Here is a 6,212-nt window from a genome sequence, read left to right as displayed (position 1 = left end):
CTACTGATGTTATCAATCCACTTTCTAGATCAGTGTTTTTGGAGAAGCTACGTTTGCTCCTGCATGTACTAGGTTATCCACAAGGCAAATTCAATGGGCACTCCTTTCGGATAGGGGCTGCCACTACAGCAGCAAATAAGGGATCGAGGACCACCTTGTTTAAACACTAGGCCGTTGGACTTCAGATTCTTATTTACGTTATATCAGGACCTCGAATGATGCTATTCTGCGATTACAGCAGGCCATGTGTGGATCTACCCTTTCATAGATCACGTAACGCCATAGGAGCATTATCAATTAAGCCTTTCTCTCGGATAAGTGTATCTAATGGATGTATGTGTGTTCTAAAATAACTTGTTCGTGTGTCAGTGTATTCTTTCAGAGGTGATCATTCAGATTCTTTGCATGGAGTTATTTCTGGGATGAGAGTAAGTAGAATCTGTGTATTGTTCTAAGTGTTTAATTATGCGTGTTCTTTTCTTCAGTTTTCTACGTAGTGTGATCATCTGATTCAGTCGTCGGTGAGATGTGTTTCGCACCAGTAGTGCATTTAATGTGTTCTGCGGAGCAGGATCATCAGATTCATGGGCATCGGGTGGCGTTTACTAATATTCTTTGGTGTATCTAGTTGGTTTCTAATTTAATCAGTTTACTGCATGTGCACTGCAAGCGGTTATATGCATCTGACTTAATTATTGAACTACATGAACTGTATGCGTGTCTGCAGAGTAGATTTTGTGGCGGTTGTGGAAACTTTACTTTTTTATATATCAGCCCCCAATGGGGAACAAGTCAGGAACATTACAGTGCTGAACGTACATATTTTTTATAGTTGTCTTAGTTTCAGTATATATGACTTGCCTACAGATTCGTGCATCACAGACTTGCTTACCATTCCATTCTAGATATAATGTAACTTTAGTCTTGGTATCACCATAACATTGTGTGCAGGTATGGACCCCGGAATAGTCATACCGTGGCACGGGTTCTTGCAGTACTATCCATTTATGATGATTCACTGTTTGATAATTCTTTGTATGGCAATGGTTCATTGCATGTAGATAATTGCTTATATTGATTGTGATTTGCATGCTTATTTTAACAGAACTGCGGGTACTTCTTGTCCATATTTATCCGTTCCTTGGGGCTCTCCGCTGCATACTACTGCATTTCCATTCTTGGCATGCAGCGTCGTTTGGGCATTCTGTCCCCAATCCACTCGACTTACAGACATAACAAGTTGTGGCGACTCTGCATCAATACAACGGCAATTCTGCCTTAACAGTTATGTCAGTCAGTCATACTGGCGAGTCCGCCTCAAAACATCGGCAATTCTGCCTGGACTTCAGTCATACTGGCAATTCTGCCTCATAGATAGAGCATGTTGGCCTTTTGGCCCTGACATCAGTCAGACTGGCGATTCCGCCTCATAGTTACTGCATGCTTCTCCACCATCGTACCACTACTAACCTCATGCAGCGGAGGGTGAGATCCAAGGAATGACAAAGATGTATATTTATGTACTGTTTTATAATGCTAAATAGTTGATTAAAGAGTTTGAGACTACCTCTCTATTAGTTCTTCGTATGCTTAATATCATATGCAGTTCACCTATCAGTCAGTCCAGCTAGAGGTGCATATGGTCCACCTGTTCAACATTCAATTTATTTTATATTGTGTAAATAATGCAGATATATGCTCACAATCTCAGTACATGAGTACGCAGTATGTCGACAATACACGTTTTCACAGATGCCAAAGATTCATGTCACCGTTGTAACAAACCAACCTATCACGATGTCATATCTCAGGTTCCGAATCAGGGCTATATTAGAAGACTTGATCGGGAATTATATAATCTACCCAGATACATGAATGTTGAGAGAATGCTAGAGGTATCACATGATAGTGAAGATAATGTAACCTGGCATAGATCAGTCTTATTTGGTAGAGGACGAGGTTTTCCTGGCTGTCTATCTGAATATTTGGTTCTTAGAAAGAACAGAAATGGTGTAAGTAGTTTCATAAAATACGCAAGGGATTGTTATTCTTTAGCTTTGTATATAAAAGGGGATACTTGCGAGATCGATTCTATTTTTAGCAGGAAATCAAATCCTTATCTACAAGCTTCACATTGTGAACATGACGATCAACATAGTTCAGGGCAAGCAGAACAAATGATTAATTCATCATGACTCTCGCTAGCTGAAATCAAGAGTGATTGCGGTCATCTACAACAAACTGTTGTTTCACTCAGAGAAGAGATTATATCTCTGAAGACAACCCCTATATCACATTGGTGACAATTAATGACCTTAGTACATTCCGTGCTGATGTAAACAATAAGGTAAAGGAACAATCTCAAACAACTGAACTGCTCCGTAATGAGATTAAGTCACTGAAAACTACCCAAAACTTGTTGATGAAAGAAAATGAAACCCTACACATCATCACTAAGCAATTTAAGAGTTGAGCTGATGAAATGTTTGAGTAAAACCGTGTCTTATGCGGACGACGTTCGCACGCTTAATCCAGGTGTAAGTAACCTAGCATGTAGAGCTAATGGATCTGGTGATCAACGCTCTCCATCAGTTGCAGCTCAGAACAAGACTTCTATGTCTAACTGTTTATCTCCTGTCTTGATTGAGTCCAACAAAACTGGTTGTGATACACAGTACTGTCCATCAAGTGAATCTCAAAACAGAACTTCCGTGTCCAACTGTGTCTCCCGTGTCGGTTCAGGCTGACGACTCGTCCAACCAGCTTTGGAAAAAGGTGGGTCTGTGATCTGCAAACTCTGGTTTGAAAAACCTCGGACATAATTTCACAGATGTCGAAAGAAGACATATCGCCGCTTTCGATGATAATATCACACATATTTCCAAAGCCAATGATCATCCTAATGTGACAAATGTCGTGCGAACACCCGTTCGGATTAAAAATAAACCGTTAGCCCACACCGAACGGTTTTGTGAACAGAGTACTTCGACCAGGATAGAGCATTATAGGAATCCGATGGCTAGCAACAGTAACGTGAAAGATTCAGGTAGAAAGACCTAGATCGTTTGGTAAACGAATTTTAGAAATCGGCTCAGAGGGTAATGTAGGACATGAGGATGGTGATGACAATGATGAGAATGTTGTATTTGAATGTGTGGTTAGACGTAGAGCAAGGCGCTTTTATGTGGGTGGTATTGGAGTCAAATCTACTGCTGCAGGCCTAAATGAAGTCTTGAAAGAATACGATATAGAGCCGTTATCCATAACGTTTATCCACAGTAGACGTAATTGTCCATCGGCCAAGCTGACTGTATATAACTCAGACTGCAACACTTAAAAATTATGTAACATGGCCAAAAGGTGTTTATGTAAGAAGGTGGTATGGGAATCAGTCCTGGCGAAACATGTTTAACAACCACAATCAGGAGGGAAATGAAGGTGCATGATGCGTTATTCCATGACTAGGGTGACATAGTTGAGTGTTTATGAAGTTGTCATTATGTACTGTTGTACGTTAATGTGTTTTGTCATCTTTGTCATTTTAGTCCTGCTTTCACAATGCATACGTATCAATATGTCTATATTGCAAGTTAATATGAATCTTAATATACTGAGCTGGAATGTCAGAGAAAGTATGTCTTCTGCTCTAAGCTTCAGTGCAATGCTGGATAAATATAATGTTGACGTAGCTTGCATATCTGAACATAAACTTTTACTGCACATACTTCCATTTTGCGATTATATTTGTTCTGATTATAAACGCATTGCAATGGATGAGGGTATTTCCTCTAATAGCACATTAATAAAATGTGGTAAAGGAGGAGTTGGAATCTTCTGCAAAACGTATCTCATCAGATATGCTAATTTCATAGATGACGTTAATAGTGTCAGAGTTGTTGGCATATAATTCAAATTTCCAGATAAGCAAAATATATATTTGTGTATACATGCCGACCCTATTGTATGACATAGATTGTTAGGAAGCGCAAACCGAGTACATTCAAAATCTTATTGATCAGTGCTCACAGCTGGGGAACGTGTATTTTACTGTTGATTTCAATGCAGTAGCTGAACCAGACACTTTTAGAGCTTACAAAGATAGGGTATTTCATGAGTTCTTGCGATATACTAATCTAGTGAGTGCTGGAAATTTAATAACATGTACTGGTTCCCGTTATACATTCACCCCAGTAAGAACGATGACTGATCATTATGTACTGTTGGATAATGCATAGGTAGATTACGGATTGTGCACATTTTTCAGATCACGAATAACACGTGATATCTGACTACCTCCCTATCCTTACTTCTCTTCGTACAGTGATCTGTGGGAGAGACTTCGGACAGTCTATGATGAGAAATAACATAGTTTGGAATAAATTAGAAGGAGATAATTTGAAAAACTATCAAACTGAGTTGGACCATCGCCTAAAAACTTTAGATAGATACTATTTCGGAAAATGTTGATAGATTTTACGGGAACATTGTTAATGTAATAAAGCAGACAAGCGACATCACGCTTCCAAAGTCCAACTTCAATTATCATGCCAAACCATACTGGTCAAGTGAACTCAAAGAAACACATAAACTTCAAAGACAAGATAGGTATATTTGGATAAATGAGGGAAGACCGATGGATAGTAAATATAATTCTTACAGAGAACATAAAGATAAGAGAGACATTAGAAACCTTCAAAAACTAGCTGTGGAAAAATATCATGGGGAGTTATATGAAGAAACTGAAAAAGCGATGTAAGGTACTTTTGGCAAAATGACCAATGCTAATGTTTTATACACTGACCTGTATACAGAACAATTACTTGAACCAACCTACAAAATATTTGTTTTAATAGCTGACAGACACAAATGCTAAAATTACCAATACAAAACAGAGACATTTTTAGCAACCTTGATAATTGATAAGGTATGCACATATGAAGACAGTATAAAATATACGGCATTGTAGGTGACAAAAAATGACAATGATAATAATACACCTTTTTGATAAGTACTTAAAAATAGCAAACAAAACTATCTCTTTAAGTAGTCTTATCTGTTGATTAATTAATTAAAAAAGAATATAAAAAAGGTTGATAACATTAGAATATGAACATAAAATGATGACAAAACTTGGCAATGTTACTTGTATTTGCTTATACTAACAGGTTCAGCAGAAGGGTTATTGATCAATGCCCTTACCAGGAAAAGATGGGGTCCGTAGCCGAGACTTGACTGTACCCAAGCGAATTCGAAACCAGAAAATATAGGGAGCAACTTCAGCTCATGTAAGTTAAGGAGAAAAATTTTACAACTTTCATTCACTATAATGAAACTCAAAGTAATCAAGTCAGAACTCACTATGACAAGATCTATAGTAATCCAGTTATTATTAACTATGGCAAGACTGGAGATACTCAGTAATCAATGTAACAAGGCCTGTGGTAATCAAGTCAGTAATCTCTGTGAGAAGGTCTTGAATGATCAGGTCAGTACTCATTGTAAAACGGCCTGCAGTTATCAAGTCAGCAATTACTGTGACAAGGCCCTAAATTATCATGTCAATAATCATTGTAACAACACCTGGAGTATTGTAACAAGGCCTGTAATCAGTGTACTGAGGCCTGCCGTAATCAAGCGAGTAATGGCTATAACAAGGCCTGGAATGTTTATTCCAATTGACGCCTAATTCTTATCAAATCTGGCAATTAATATTTTCAGACAGGTGGCCCACTGATTGTAGTACCCATCGAGGACTTTCGTCCAACATTAAAGGCACTCCATCAGGCCACTGGCCATGGGAAGGAACACGTAATGCTACACAAGGTATAATACAATAAAATGTATTATACTTTCATCCATCCAACATTAAACACACTCCATCAGACCACTCTACATGGAAAGAATGAGTTAAACTACACAAGGTATGTGAAACCAACATGCATATTTTTAGCCAAATTGGAGACTAACATAAGTATTAGTATTATTCTTATTATTTTTATTATTATTAAATTAGTTTTTTTATATTTTTTATATATGATGTCATATTAAAAAAAATAAACTGTCTCATAATATTTCTATTTCTATACATAACTTGTTACATATTTTGGAACTATATTTGCTTGATAACCTATGTTTTTTTTTACCAAGGTTGCTGATCAATATGAAGGCCTGCCCAAAATTACTGTTTAAAAATACATCAGCATGTGCAGGAC

The sequence above is a fragment of the Sinohyriopsis cumingii genome, chromosome 16 (genome assembly GCF_028554795.1).
Source record: "Sinohyriopsis cumingii isolate HCF-2022 chromosome 16, ASM2855479v2, whole genome shotgun sequence".
Classification (NCBI taxonomy): Eukaryota; Metazoa; Mollusca; class Bivalvia; order Unionida; family Unionidae; genus Sinohyriopsis; species Sinohyriopsis cumingii.
Note: the sequence above shows the minus strand (reverse complement) of the source record.